Source organism: Eutrema salsugineum, unplaced genomic scaffold, assembly GCF_000478725.1.
Source record: "Eutrema salsugineum unplaced genomic scaffold, Eutsalg1_0 scaffold_3, whole genome shotgun sequence".
Lineage (NCBI taxonomy): Eukaryota > Viridiplantae > Streptophyta > Magnoliopsida > Brassicales > Brassicaceae > Eutrema > Eutrema salsugineum.
The window spans coordinates 3181981-3199179 of NW_006256756.1; the positions used below are offsets into that span (position 1 = coordinate 3181981).

Genomic DNA, 17199 nt, shown 5'->3' on the forward strand with positions numbered 1-17199 from the left:
TACTAGTTGCAGGTTATACTAAGATTACTAGTTGTACCAGTAAAGGCAATATGAATCCTGGAAATGTCTAATTCCCTTGCACAGATCCTCGAAAATGATCCATCAGATGTGCAACCTCAGTTAAGACGTCATCAAAAGTGAAACGTCCCCAGGGAAACATTTCACACAGATTCAGATCATCCACCACTCAGAGAATGAAAGGGTCTATGGATCCACCATGTTTCTTCGACTTTTCTTTGAGGACTGTTGCTAAGGAGAAAAGTACAGCCATCTTCAACCTATCAGTATCACCATCGATGAAATCCATGGAGTTCAGCTTCTCAAGCACAACTTTCACCTCTATATTAGTCTTTCCCTCTCCAAACTGGTCCTCCACAAATGACATACTCCCTAACTTCTCATAGTCGGCTGGATATTGGTGGCAGAATAATTCTAAAAGAAGATCGTGTTGATTGAATACCGAAGAGACACACATTTACAACAAACCAACACTATCTCTACTTGTCTGTCACTGCAGTTCTGAGAAGCAACATCCACATTCCCTGAAGCATTCTATTTCTTTGGATAAACATGTGGACAATATGCTTGAACTGTGGGTGGTTCTCAAACCAGTTCTTCTCTGAGTTATCAAGATTTTTAAGGACTTGCATGAAATTGAAAGTTTCACACCTTGATTGAAGCTTTGGGTATAAATTATACTCGGCTTGTGTAAAGGAAAAATTGTGGGGTTGCATTGGTTCAGTGACCTCCTCTTGCTGCAATCAAAAGACATATTGTAGGTGAATAATATCGGTTATACCCTAAGCTCTACATATTTTATAGTCGTACCTTAGCAAACTAGTTATACTAAACACTAACTACTTCTACATACCGGTTGTAATGGATCAGCGTTTGAGGTTGAACCCAATTCTTCTTCTGATGCCATGGCATACTCAGCCTCAGATATCTCTGGTTCTTCGAATTGAGAAGGTGAACCCCTAGTCGATATCCTCTAGAATTTCTGAAACAGAAATCAGAAATCAAGAAGGAAATCAGAAATCTTCAGTCAAATGTTCTAGTTAAACCCAGAAAGTACCTGTTCGGCGACGACGGAAGAGTGAGCGGCGGTGGCGACAATAGGAAGAGGAAAAAAACCACTCAAATTGAAAGAGTCCAAATGGAAACAGGTCTGAAAATGGAGGAGAATATCACTCGAATTAAAGGGAATATATGAGGATTTAAATAGGAACAATTCAAAGAGAACGAGTTGCGTCTGTCTGAGACGAAGAGGAAGAAGACGATGGACTCGATTTGGGTTTGGGAGAAAGAAGTCGATGGACTCGATTATGGTTTCGTCGATTTTTGATTTTTAATGAGATTAGGTCCGATTTAATTGGAAAATTCCGGTTAAATTGATTATTTAAATCGGATCTGGATGCAGGTCTGGATAAAATGATTAAAATCAATTGGATATGTAATTATGTTGATTCATTAAGGGGTTCTCTGTCTTTTTGTGCATTTTGTCCATTTTCGTGTTAAAAACAAACTGGAGTTACAACGAGAGTATACGAGAATAGGAGAAAAAGAGAGGAGTATATGAGGTTTAAGTAAACAAAAAACCCATTTTGTTTTTAGACTGATAACAAAGTTATTATAGAAGATAAATATAAAATATCTAACCCTAAACACTAACCACCAAAAGTCTAACCCCTAAAATCTAAAAACTAACCCCTAAACCCTAAACCCGAAACCTTCCTCTGTTTGCCTAAATTTGAAATCATTAAACACTTCAATGTAAAACCTAATATATAAATGGAGAACCCCAAAAATCTGAAACTAAACCACACCACTAACATAGTTATCAATGGAGTAAATTCACAGATAAAATAAAAGAGTTAAAAAATATTATACATAACCTTGCTAATTATCAACACTGATATCGTTAACTAGATTGAAGACATAAACTATTATCACAAATATAGTAGTAAGACTTAGAACACTGACCGCGTTAACTTCATCACCGTGATTTTGATTAACATACATACTTAAGTTATTGGATGTGATGTGTTATTAACGATGTGAAAACATTTTACCTCAGCAGATGAACTGGCGCGTGTTGTGCGCGATGTGGACTATGAGGGCGACGATATCTTCGTTGGATGCATCTTTAAATATCAAGAGGAATGCAAAATGAAATTAGCCATACATGCAATTAACAGAAAGTTTCAATTCAGATACATGGACTCGTGGTCAAAATCTGTAATTGTCCTGTAATTGTCGTTTGCGTTGGTACGACATGCCCATAGAGGGTATATGCTGTTAAGATGGATGAAAGTGAGCGTTATAAGGTCAGAGCTGACAGATTGTTACACACCTGTAGTGTTGACGCCTGCGGAGATTTTCATAAACAGGCATCTATCCATGTTATCGACAATATGATGCGTAAAAAGTACGGGCTTGGTGGAAGGGGGCCAAGAGCGTGTGATTTAAAAAGACTGCTGCATCAAGAATATAGCCTCCATGTGAGTTACTAGAAAGCATGGAGGGCACAGGAAATTGCAATGGACAACGCATTGGGGTCTGCCATTGGGAGCTTTAGATTGGTTGAGCCTTACTTCAAAAACTCATGTCAACAAACCCAAATTCGGTGGTGGCATTGGAAATAGAACAAGGGCATTCATAACAGAACCGATTCAAATATTTGTTCTTTTCGCTCGCTGCGTGCGCTAATGGTAATCGGTACATGCGGAAAGTAGTAGTTATCGATGGTACTCATTGAGTGTTCGTTACGGAGGATGTTTTATCGCTGCAGGTGCACAAGAAAAAAAAATTTCAAGTGTTTCCCTCGGAATTTGCAATTGTTAACAACGAAAACAGTGGCCATTGTGCCAGATGAGCCAGATTTGGTTTTCATCTTGGAAAAAACACTCATCAATATATGCTAGCATTCGAGAGGTATTTAAAAACTCCTATCTCTTTATGTTAACTACAACGATAAGTTGATAGCATCGTTAACTAAGTTATTGTTTTTATAATCTTGTGTGGTAACATAGTTAACATATAATTATGTTTACGTGATGATAGGTGTATCTGATGTCCTTGCATGGTGCTTGCATTGTTCACCTGCAACATAACATTGTTAGCATTTTCAAATCCGGCCATCTGAGATTCTTGGTGTCAGAGGCTGCTCGTGCTTACCGGCTCTCAGAGTTTGATCGATTCTTTGCTGAGATCAAATCAATTGTGCAGAGTACCTTGAAAAAAATTGGATTTGAAAATTGGACCAGATCACATTTTGTTGGAGAGCGTTATAACGTCATGACAAGTAACATATCAGAGACTCTAAACAAGGTGATGTCTATGTATCGTGAGTATCCAACAATTTCAATACTTGAAACTATTATAACTACTTTGGTTAGTTGGTTTGCTCTACGAAGGGGATCTGCTCAGACAGAAACAGACATTGTTAATCCTAAGGTCCAAGAGATATTGATAGAGAGTTTTTAGAAGTCGTCGCGATATTTTGTTATGAAAATATGTAATCCTATAATATTTTTCATTGTTAACAATTAAATTTGTTAACATATAGATGACGGCGTTTACAAATTCCGAGATGAAATGGATGTTGCTTACGCAGTCCATCTATGGGAGGAAACATGCACTTGTCGGGAATTTTAGCTTCTTCATATCTCCTGTAAACATGCAATCGCTGCTGCAATAAAAGAAGAACTAATATTTCCAGTACCAGATATGGGTTTCCTCGCACCATCGGCAGCTGATGTTGGGAGAGGTAATCTTGGATCTCCAGCTGTACGTAGGCCACCAGGAAAGCCGCGTAAGCAGCGTATACCGTCACGAGGAGAGTTCAAAGTATATTAAAATTATGATTTTAATTGTTATCAATACACCAATTAACATTTGATTGTATATCTTAATATTCAGCGTGTTAGTCGAAGGCAATGTTACTCGTTGCAAGGGCTGTGGCCATAACCGCTCTACTTGCAAAGTTTCTCTCCCGCTAATTTAACTCTTCAAAAGCTATACTTATTGTTAACTTAAAGTGCAATTTAAATTCTTATGATTACATAAAATACGGGGGCCGTAGAACATAAATGTAGACGATGGACCTCCATATTTTGGTTTATGGGCATTGAAGAAGGCTTTTTGGAGGTGATGGCGAATGGTTATGTATTTAGGTTGTTTCTTCATTTTATGTTATGTTTTCAAAAACATGAAAGGATAATTACCTGAATGTAAATTTTATGTTTTCGTTATGCTAATAAGAGGTCCATCATATGTAACTCCGTTTGCAGTATCGCTATTTATGAAAAAACCTTTGTGTAATACAAGATAAGCCATCTACAAAAATTATGTTATCACAAATACCTTTGTGTTAACATAAGCCTTATACTTGTTAACCTAGTTATCACAATAATTTTTTTTGTGACATAACCTTGTTACCACCTTTAAGCATCGTATTGCTAACAATTATGATTGTGGTAAAGAAACTTCTTTAAATAGGAAAATAGAGGAAGTCGGAAAAATATTCCAACATAATCCTTGACATAACGAAAAAAGAGTGGTGCAAAGGAAAAAAGACCCCCCATAATGGTTAACAGATGATACACCAGAGATAGTTTTAAACTCCGCAAATAAACAAGGATAAGAACCCTAAAAGTAGTGTTCACGATAGGTAAAGCATGACTTAGATGTTAAAAACCTCGATGAGAACAGTAATCAGTTTCCGCGCATCCATCTCCAAATCTGAAGGGTCTAACAGTCTACAATGGTCGATTCCACCAATAGCATGAGCTTGCATCAGAAATATAGATACTAATCCAGAATCATTTTGGCTAATTATCTGTTGAATGCCAGATACCCATTCAATTGACAACTGAGTTAACGACATGTTTGCCATTGAATCATTACCGCCGACTTACCTGCAAAGATAAGGAAACATGACCGCAATAGAACGCAACTCGTTCGGTATGCTAACATCTGTCCTAAGCTGTACGTTGCAATCCAAAACCTCAATCTTTGAAGTGAGGAGATGGAGCGCCAGAAAGACGCAGTGTTGCTGTCAAGGTTAAAAGGTGGGTATAATATGTCCACCTCTATGAAAAGTTGTTGACACCCACCCTCAGCTATGCCAACCAACATTTCAACAACAGATTTGCTGAACTGATATTCATCGTGGTTGGCAGCCTTCGAAAACTTGGAATATAATTTGACTATTCCGGAGACAAACTTAGTATCAAGCACTTCAATTCGAGGTTTACGATCTTTGTGGAAGCAAATTTAGTCCGCTTGCTTTTCCTACGACCTTCCATATCACTTGCCTCATAGCCATCATCTTTTTGAGGGGGCTTATCGATAACAACCTCAGAGGTAGGTAGTTCCTCATCATTTCCATCTATGATATCGACATCATGAGAACCCTACAGCACACAACAAGAGAATCAATGAACTATTGTTTTTATAAATAATGTTGATCCACTAATTTGACTAACTCCATCAGGCATAGTCCCCAATAACATATCCTCTTCAGGAAGTGTAGCGCTAACTGGAATGGCAGTATCTTCCCCACCCGACAAAATGGATTCAGAGTGGTCCACATTAGGGTGACTTATCAGAGTGGGGGCCGTTTTCGGGTCTTCTGCTAACGCAGGTCAAGGGTTTTCTCAGATGGTTGGGCTATAGTTAGAACCTAGGAAAAAAAAATAGAGTGCTAAGACAGTACACATATAGTATATTTGGACTTATATAAGATTTTGATAAACGGTAGGATAAAAGAATGATAATTTTGTTACCGTTCGTGATGGTTCTTCTGAAGGTAAGTTGGGTGACAAATTCTTGTCCCTTGTGTTGCTTGAGAACTGAGTTTTTCCTGATACATATGACATTTTAGAAGAACAACTATTTAATAGATGTATCTATGGAAACGAAGTTGAAGGCAGAGGTAATAACGAAAAAATTACCACATTGGTTTCGTCGATTAAATTAGTAGGGGCGTCATGTTGGTTATCATCAACAATGTTATCGGTGCTAGGGTTATCATCGAAATAGTCACCGCCAAAATCCTTATCAAAATTACTCTTATCACCATCAGCAGTAAGGTCAACCGCATCATTGTTAACTATGTTATCCGCTATCGGATCAATAATTGGAGTACCACTGGCAGATGATAAATCCTTCGAGCCTGTCAGGGAGTAAAGAGCAGCAATTTCTTCCACGGATAGTTCTTTGTTTATGGGGTTGCTGGGACCTGATAGAAGAACAATGATATGTTAAGAAATCATTGCTAACAAAAAAACATTCCAACTATGTTTACATAGCACACAAAATCAACAATATGGATTATGTTGATATTTACCTCCACCCTGCCCAGATGGCTTCAGTTTTGAGTGATTTACAACGGGATCAACAGTCGGCTTTGCAACTGGACCTGTTAAAAGAAATCAAAATAAGTTTACATAGTACATTCATTTAACAATAGGGCTATGTTGATAATATACCTCGAGCCTGCGCAGATGGTTTCGGTATCGAGTGATTTGCAACATGATGAACAGTCTGCCTCGCAACGAGACTTGGACGGGCTCCATCAGGAATATTGACGACTTCCTTGACGATTACATTTTCCCTAAACCACTTCGTTACACCGTCAACAACTATCTTGTTGTTAACCATTGATTGACTCGCAGCAATCATCTCTATTTTTTTTCCCCAGCTCTTTAATTTTGGGAAAAAAATAAGCCCTTTAAATTACCTTCAACCAAGGAAGCTAAAGAAGCTAGCTTGGTGTCAAACAGATTACCAATCGCATTGAGATCAATGCCAACATTTCCAGAACCTTCGCCAACAGACCGAGTAGCAGATGGTTTCGTAAGTTTTTCTTTGCCTTTCTTTGATGTTGCCGCCTTAGCCTTTCGAGAAACTCGTCTTTTCTTAGAACGACTAGCAAGTTGTTCAGCCGTCAAACCAGGTCCAAACATCTCCCTCAAGAACTCCTAACCCTGATTATACAATTTGATCATGTGATCCACTTTAGGATCTTCATCATCATCCGACCAGGAAATATCTTCCTCTTTTGAAAGAAACTCGATTTCAGGGCGTATGATCATCTCCACCTCGACCTGATGACAAGAGTGAAAACATTGTTAGAAGTAAATAAAAAATCAAACGTTACGAGGTATTCCGGAAACCTTACACTCGATATTGATTAGAATGCTAACTATATTAATGGATAAGGATATTGTTATCTAATAAACTTGATGAAAACGGTGATCATACGAAAATAACAGTGCTAGCAAAATTATATTCTAACTACCTTGTAATCAATTAAAAAGTTCCACAACAGAATAATTAGAGTGCTAACAATATTATCTACTAATAACGTTGTTATAGAAATGTCAACAGCAATTCAATTGAACTCCTACATCCCATTCCAAATTCTCACAAGTAAATGAAAATCACACTATTATCGAATAATAAGATTGAAATCGAGTAAGAAAAATGTATCTACCTCGACTAAGAGTGCTAACACTATTACCGTCTAGGTAAAGTACATTGTTAATGAATACACTATATGCAGGTAGTGTTAACCATATTAGCAATTAAACGAATCCTAAACAATTCATCCCATATTCCCACAAGTAAATGAAAATCAAACTATTATCGTCTGATAACATTTTTATCGACGAAGAAAAATGGTTAATAACACTATTATTGTCTATTGACATTGGTATCAATTAAGAGATGAAACACTTCACCATGTGATAAAAAATGATATCGTACGATGAATTATTTAGCGAAATGCAAAACATATCAAGCTTAAGATTACCTCATCTTGTTCATCGAGGGATCGAATCTTCGTCATTGACAACTGAAGTATCTACCCAGCACGACGGCTAACAAAATCATCATCTGCACTCCCATCGTTGTCTTCTACAATAACGGGGATAGCCTCTAAAACAACCATCTGAATTGCCGGGAAAAAAACTTTGTACAACAACATTAGCGGTAGCAAAGTGAGCAAAATCTATAGTTAGCAAAGACTCCATTATAATTTCATAAGAAACTCTCCCCCATGGATACGAAATGAAAGAATTTAAATCTTCCACCTTCTCTGCATGATCAAGATCAATCTTAACTCGTGTGAAATAGACGGACGGTAACAGAATTGCATCGTCAATGAGGAGACATGCATATCACAACCTAGTCTCTCTGTCAGTAACAGACAAACTCTGAAGCATCTGGACCACCTTCTCCACAGAAACATCTCTAGCACCACCAAACAACTGTTCGTAGAAGTGCTCGCCATTGTTGGCCCTTCTTCTCTTCTTCCTAGTCTGTGGATATTTTTCACAACAAAGACCAGTCACTATTTTGAGTTCTCTGAGACTAAATCGGATTGGTTTCCCAGCAAATAACACCCAAATTTCATTGTCTTTCTTGGCTTCAAAAATTTTCGTCAGGGTGAAGAGCGCAAAAGCACCCGACCAAGCAGGCTTCTCAGATATTTTGTAGAGTTTCCCAAACTGACTCTTGTAGTTGAACTTTTGTTCCGCCTCGTCAAGAGCATGTTCAATATCTGAAAGAACCGAGAGCTTCTGGTAGATATTCTCCCTCTCGCCGGTAGGAACATAATCGGCGGCAAGGATTCTTTGAGGAAGCTCCATATCCGCCATTAAACCTGCAACAATAATTCAAAAAAATCAACTTCTGATGTAACACATAAGAGAGCATCTCCAATTTTTTGAGAAAACACGAGAAAGAGGAAAAGCGAAAAATCGCTATACCAATTCAACGAAAATGGCAGAACACATCAAAATGGAGACCGACCGAGTTTAGAATCGAAATAGAGAACGCTGGAATCAAAATGTTCGAAATAGGATAAACAACAAGGATATCGCTTTCGAATTATAGAGTGAAATTTAGTTAGACGCGATTTCTCCTAAAAAATGGAGACCGTTTGGTTTTCTCTTTCTCTTTCCCTGTCGTTTTCTCTTTTGGCTATTATGTATTGAAAACTGCAAACAATTGTGTATGAAAGAAACATAATATTTTCCTGACACATTTCCTATATTCTGGCTCCACGTCATGAGAGAGAAATGAGATGTGAGGATAAATGTATTAAGGGTTTATTGGAGATTTCTCAGTTAACAGTGTCGAGTCAATAGTACTTTCGAGGGGTAGTTAATTTTCATATTATGTTTTGGTAGATACTCATAATATTTTTATATCTAAACATATATTAAATATATAGCAATGGATATCAGTATATGACATTTTTCTACAATCGGATGTAGCATTTTCTAAAAGTTTAGATTACCAAACAAATTTTAGAGAAATAATTTAAAAATAGAGAGAAACTAGAATTCACAAAGCTGCAAGCTTATTGACGAGTGCCAATGGGCCAAAACCAGCAGATAAGCGCGTAACTGTAGAAGGATACAAGAAACTCTAGCAGAACAACCTATACAAGAACAATCGAGGGAGACTGAGACACAGTTCAATGTCAATTAATTGAAGAAGAAGAAGACTTTTATAAAAGCCTGAATCCAAAAGTGACAGAGGACAAAGATCTAGCCTTTCCATACTCCTGCTTTCATAATCAAAATATAATACTGAATACATCACGCTTTCCTCCGTAGCTAAACACGGAGCGATAAACATTGCATGTTCTCAACTCAGAAGTGGGGACTATATGACTTAATTTCATTAAACACACACAAAAATCAAAACTTTCACAAATTGTCTAAAACGTTCTTAGGCGGATCGATCCAGATGGTATTAGGAGGACAATGTTGTAGCCAGTTTTGCCAAAGTTTACGTGGCTTGTACCTTCTTTCATCGAATGAGTAGGATATTCAATACTTGCGAGTATAGCCAAGCCTAGAGAAATAGACATTGTTCTTCATCCATGGGAGGTCTGTTCTCAGCTCAGAGTTATAAAAGCTGACAAAGAATGTCAAGCCATCAAGCTCAGTAACACTCATCTTTTCCCATTCCAAAGAGACTAGTTTATAGACCGATGGCTTCTCATTTCCCCTTGTAAACATGAGAAAGAAGTCTCCTTTCTTCTCTGCCAAGAAAACTGATTTCTCGTCCTGCCCATATTGCTGTTTATAAGGGCACTTGAGTCTATACGCGTGATGAAAATTCCATGTGCGGGAAGATGGGTGAAAGGAATACAAGCAGCCTTGTCCTGCGTTGAAGCAATAGAACCGATCATTGACATAGATAAGCCTGCTTTACATATGAACTTCTCGAAAAACAGTAGGAAAGTCCTCAGTAATCCACTCAGTTGCTCCAGGATTGCAAGTACTGACATTGACAAGATTATCAACAACAAAGTTTAACGCGACCAAAAATATGGCATGAAGTGGTTTTGCGCATAAGTAACCATCTGTCCCTTGAGTAACACACTGTGGATTTGGCTAACTCAGGTAGATCCAGTCTGTACATCTTCTGTTGCAAAGGATCGTAGAGTTCGAACAAGTTGCCACGTTTAGGTAAATACATAAGCCAAGGAGGCTTGTCTACCAAGCAGACATAGAGACCTGCTTCACGCCATGTTTTGCAGACAGCAGAGGCGCGAATGTTATCTTTGAAGACAAGTTGAGATATTATTACTTCCAAGAGGCATAGTGGAAGGTCAGCAAAGCTTGGCTTTTCTGCTTCTGTGCTCTGTTTCTTGCTCTTGAAGAAAATTTTTCCTTCAGCATCTACGTTTGGCATGTGAAAGAATTTTGGATCAACAAAACAGTGAATTAGTTTTGGGTTTGTTTATGAGTCATAAGACACCATCAAATTACACAAATCTTTCAGGTCCTATAAACTACGATAGTTTTTCAAAAGTGTGGAAACAAAATTGCGCTGAGATGAAAGATTACATAATAATATATGTTCTGTAAAATCTTACAACATTTTAGTCATGTTCTTTAATGTAGAACATTTCAGGTCCTATAAAATCGGATAATATTACTAGAATGTGAACCCCAAAATTACTCTGAGATTGAAGATTGTAAAAATATGTTCTATAAAATCTTACAACGGTCTATTCATTCTAGTTAATCTTTAATGCATAAATTAAGAACCCTACAACATTTCGGATCCTATTAAATTTCATAAATTTTCAAGTAAATTCGGCTCATATATAAACAAATTATTGAAAAACTCTCATTCTGAATTATTCCTTAAATCCATTCAAATGTCTAATCTTCAAAACCACTTCACAGGAACCCACGAAACTCTTCATAATTCGAAAAAGAAGACAGAAACTCACAAGTAAAGCTTCCCTTTCCGGCCAGCCATAGTGATAAACGACGATGAAGAGAGAGACGAAGTACTTGAAGATTTCTTGCACGAGCCAGATATTAATATTTGCTCTAAGAAAAAAACAAAAATAGCCTGAAGAAAAATGGCCAAGTCCACTCGTAGCCTTTATATTACTTCAAAAACCCCTAATTAGTGCGAGTCGTGCGACTAAACTAATGGAACCATCAGCCAAAATTACGTACGTTAAGGCTGATGTAGCGGGTAATATGAGTAAATATACAAGTAAAGAGGGTAACTTTGTTAATTTTCCTTACTCAAAACGGCTAAATCTTGTAGGCGAAGAAAGTTTCCAAATGATATGATAGTAAGTAAATTAAATTTAAATATGGATATGCGTTTTAGAGATCTAGATTAAATATTCGATTGGGGTTAGTTACTATACTTTAGACCTCACATATTCTCAGTATGTTGATGCACATTGTAAGCATATCAATTTTATAAATATATTTCCTTGCACAATATATCTTTCCAGAAAAAAAAATATTCACCTGGTTCAGATTAGCCTGGTTTGACTTTTACATGGAGATTGGTCTACATTATTCACAAACTATGGCATCATCTTCAATCAATGCTTTCGATGGATCACTTGATGAAGTCTTGGATCAAAAATTCTACAATATGTACAATGATATTCTTGATCGTCATGCAGCAACAAAGCCAAAGAAGAAACAAACATATATTGAAAAAGAACGCGAACAAAGCCACAACCGCTTATGGAATGACTATTTCAGTGAAAATGCAATATGTGTACTATTAAAAAAGAAGAAGATGCAATATGTCCTACCACTTGGAAAAGACAATATAAATGTGGTTCAGGAAAACCGATAATCGTCTTAGAAGCTATAGCATCACAAGATCTTTGAATATGACACGTGTTTTTTGGACTTCCAGGTACCTTAAACGATATCAATGTTCTTGATCGCTCACCTGTTTTTGATGATATATTACAAGGCTGAGCTCTAAAAGTGAATTAATTAGTCAACGGACACGAATATCATTTGGCTTACTACCTCACAGACGGTATTTATCCGAAATGGGCAACTTTTATCCAATCTATTCAAATTCCTTCGGACCTTGAAATAGATTGGATAAAAGTTTCCCATTTTTGATAAATACCGTCTGTGAGGTAGTACGCCAAATGATATTCGTGTCCGTTGACCAAGTAATTTACTTTTAGAGCTCGACTTTATATCATCAAAAATAGGTGAGTGATCAAGAACATTAATATCGTTTAAGGTACCTGGAGATCCAAAAGATGCATGTTATAGATTTCATCAAAACTTTCATCAAGTGATCCATCGAAAGTATTGTTTGAAGATGATACCATAGTTTATGATTTTTTTTGTTTGTTTGATGGGGAAACAAAAAAAGAGCTGGAGTTTTGTAGAGAAATTAAAGAAGATAAGAGTTGGAGTTTTTGGATAGAGATATAAAAGAGAAGAAGAGTTTGAGTTTTTTTCTTGAGAAATATAAGAACACTTTCTAAACACATATATATAGGAAAAAAATGATCGATATCTTTACAACACATGTGGTTTACAATACTCACAATAAATTTTGTGGTTTACAATCCTCAAAAAATTTGTGTTTTACAATTCTACAAAACAACAAAAGTAGACCCTCCACAAAAAAAGCTATACCCGTGACCTCCAAAACAAAAACAAAACAAAACAAAACCAACATGGAACCAAAAACAAAACGTGTGATCTATATTGTTCTGTGTATTCTATCTTTGGCCTTCACCTCTTTTTGTGCCTCCATCTGGTCCTTGATTAGCTAATACAAAAAGAAAACAAAATCCATATCAAAAATATGACAGATTGGTAACACTAGTAGTCTAGTACTAACCAGTAACCACTATGGCACTATCCACTATGCTATGATGTTATATTTTTCCAATGTATGGTTCAACTTTGGGAGGATAGATATTATCATTTTCAGTATATAGTAGTGTCTATCTTTCTACCATAGAAATATATATGTAAAAGGGCATATGGTGGTCACATGTCTTCTTTTTTGTCCATTAATAGCCAACTGATAAATCGAATGTCATTCTTTGCAACCATTGTAAATTGGATAAAAGTTTAACTTATTAAACTCTTACAAAGTTAAGATCCAAACATATAAATAATAATAGATAATACAATTTTTTAAAAAATATAAAACATCTACAGCTGAAAAGAAAACAAAGAAAATTTTAATCGTTTGAAGTAAAATAAAAAGTGTGGAAAAAGTGAAGTGAATTTGTTTATCAGATTTACCATGCATTGATTAAAAAACTAATATTAGAAGGAGAATAGCACAATCGATTTCTATTTACAATATATATAGAAAAAAAGTACAACGGTCTAATAATTACGACAAATCTTACATTCCTATTGTATTATACTTCCTTATCTATCACTAAGCACCCTTCATTTGCTTCTTCGCTAAGTGGCTTGTTTCTTGAATCAGGTCCAACGGTTTAAATGAACCGTCAAAACAAACCATTTGCTTGATCAATGAGACAATGATCTCCAAAATAGTTGAATAAAGCTGAAACTAAACCAATCAAACCCATATATTCTATATGCTCTACACAAGTGCAAAAACATTTGCCATAATATGCTTTGTTTTCACATAAAGCCAAAGTCATTCGTCTGTGGCGCCTCAATCCAAATGGTCTTAGTAAGACATAGCTCTTCCACTTCAGACCGCTCATATGCGCGGGCAGTAGTACCTCTCTTTATCAAACGAGGAATACACATAACATCTTCTATCAAATGGAACCTTAGAGAATTGCTCATTGTTTCTTATACACATAACTTCCTCGCAAAGATTCTCAAGCCTAAAGGTGTAATGGAAGTTCAGAGAAAGTTGAATCCTCTGTGTTTGCACTTTGAAAATCAAGTAGTTAAATACTTTAACTGATCCAAAAGAAAGAAAAAATAGGGAAAGAGAGAGAGAGAGTTAAGTGCTAAGATAAATGAGGTGATCTAAACCTTCGCATAGCTTCATATGTAAAACCTTTATTAGGTGGCCTAATCCAAAGGCCGGCCGGCGAGCTCTAACCGGACCTAGTGAATTTCATTAGGTCATGGGCTTACGCAGATTCGCTGGGGGTGTGGGGGAACCCATACGGCAGGGTTTCCTAATGAGCTCAAGTGGGTTTGGAGGTCAAGTTTTTTGAGGATATAAATACCGGATTTTATAGATTGTAATTAAATATATTCACACCATTAATAATAAAACATTAAACGGATTTCTCTCTCTAAGTTATTCACTTTCTTCTAGTTTGATTTGAGTTAATTCACAACAGACATAGATCCTCCTGTTCTTGCCACTGCTTACGCGGATAGTACCTCTCTTCATCAAACAAATACGATACGCAACGCTTGCAATTGAAACAAAGCCTTGGGAAGTAAACACTATTCCTCATCCATGGGAGATTAACTCTCATCTCGGAAGAATAAAGACTCGTGAAGCCATCAAGCCATCAAGCGTAGTGCTATTGATCTCCTCCCAATCAAAGGAGTCATGATCTAGTTTATACACAATCGGTTTCTCACCTCCGCATGTAAACATCTTGAAGAACACTCCTTTCCGCACAGTCAAGTAAAATCTTTTCTTCTTCCGCTCATACTGGTAGCTAAATCTACCTGAGGAAGGACATGGGGTGATTTCGTATAACTAAAACTCCATTCTAGAGAAGACGGTTCAAAGAAATATAAGCTTCCTGTATTATCAAGGCAATAGAAGCGACGGTTTGCATAGACAACATTGTTGTTCTTAAGTGAATCAAAAGAAAGATAGAAATGTAAATACTCAGTAACCCACTCGGTTGCTTCGGGGCGGCAAGTGCTCGTAGTGATGGTACTCAAGAACGCTAGCAGAACACAAGTACCTGATGTAGGTGCACAAGAGAAAGCGATTGCATCATATGATAACTCAAGCTTTGGTAAGTTTATGAGCTTCAGAGTAAACGGATTGAAGAAAATATGGCGTGAAGTGGTTTTGCGCATAAGTAACCATGCGTCCCTTGAGTAACACACTGTGGATTTGGCTAGCTCGGGTAGATCCAGTGTGTACATCTTCTGTTGCAAAGGATCGTAGAGTTCGAACAAGTTGCCACGTTTAGGTAAGTACATAAGCCAAGGAGGCTTGTCTACCAAGCGGATATAGAGACCTGCTTCACGCCATGTTTTGCAGACAGCGGAGGCTCGAATGTTATCTTTTAAGAGAAGTTGAGATATTATTACTTCCAAGTGGCATAGTGGAAGGTCAGAAAAACTTGGCTTTTCTGCTTCTGTGCTCTGTTTCTTGCTCTTGAAGAAACCGTTTCCTGCAGCATCTACGTTTGGCCTGTGAAAGAGTTTGGGTCAACAAAACAGTGAATTAGTTTTGGGTTTGGTTATGAGTCATAAGACATCATCAAATTACACAAATCTTTCAGGTCCTATAAACTACGATAGTTTTTCAAAAGTGTGAAAACAAAATTGCGCTGAGATGAAAGTTTACATAATATGTTCTGTAAAATCTTACAACATTTTAGTCATGTTCTTTAATGTAGAACATTTCAGGTCCTATAAAATCGGATAATATTACTAGAATGTGAACCCCAAAATTACTCTGAGATTGAAGATTGTAAAAATATGTTCTATAAAATCTTACAACGGTCTATTCATTCTAGTTAATCTTTAATGCATAAATTAAGAACCCTAAAACATTTCGGATTCTATTAAATTTCATAAATTTTCAAGTAAAATTCGGCTCATATATAAAAGAATTTCTGAATTATTCCTTATATAAATCCATTCAAATGTCTAATATTCAAAATCGCTTCAAAGGAACCCACGAAACTTTTCATAATTCGAAATTAAAGAAGACAGAAACTCACAAGTAAAGCTTCCCTTTCCGGCCAGCCATAGTGATAAACAACGATGAAGAGAGAGTCGAGGTACTTGAAGATTTCTTGCACGATCCATATATTAATTAATATTTGCTCTAAGAAAAAACAAAATAGCGTGAAGAAGAATGGCCAAGTCCACTCGTAGCCTTTATATTACTTCAAAACCCCCTAATTGGCGAGTCGTGCGACTAAACAAATGGAACCATAAGCCAAAATTACGTACGCTAAGGCTGACTTTGCGGGTAATATGACTAAATATACAATTAAAGAGGGTAAATCTGTTAATTTTTCTTACTCATAACGGCTAAATCTTGTAGGCGATGAAAGTTTCCGTTTCCAAATGCTATGATAGTAATTAGTAAATAAATTAAATTCAAATATGGATATGCGTTTTAGAGATCTCGATTTAAATATTTGATTCGGGTTAGTCTTGATTGTTTTGGAAACCGTTACTACAAAAGTTTTGATAATACTAGGAGAATACCCGCGTTACGCACAAGTTTAGATTAATGTAATTTTTTGCATTTCAACAATTTTTTAGAAAATAAAACGATAATCAATCACTAAAATATATCTCAAAATAAGTTTTGAAAACTGATTTTTATGCAATAAAGTGTTAATTCAAAATGAATGAAAATATATAAAAAAATTGGTGAGTAGTGAACTATATCCAAAAGAAAATAGATCTTTAAGAATAGAATTTTTAAAACGAAAACATGGTGACCATTTTCAAATTTTTGAAAGTATTTTACACCATGTAAATTGCAAACAGGATGCAAATTAACTTGAAGATACTAACCTCCACTTCTTCTTTCTTCACCACTGCCTTTTTTATAATCTGATATGTCTTTTAACCTCAAATACTCTTAATGAGTTTAAAAAATTCTATATACTCCCCTTTTATTCTACATATTTCTCTCTATTTTTCACCTCCCCCTTTTTACTTTACCCTTTATTTAAAGAAGGACTCCACTCTCTTTAAACCAAACCAA

The 17199-nt window shown here is 36.4% G+C and overlaps 2 pseudogenes; both read right to left on the reverse strand.

Moving 5' to 3' along the window:
• Positions 1–9470: 9470 nt before the first annotated feature.
• Positions 9471–12770, reverse strand: LOC18014356 (annotated as a pseudogene).
• Positions 12771–14608: 1838 nt separating this feature from the next.
• Positions 14609–16324, reverse strand: LOC18014357 (annotated as a pseudogene).
• Between the last annotated feature and the right edge of the window lie 875 nt (positions 16325–17199).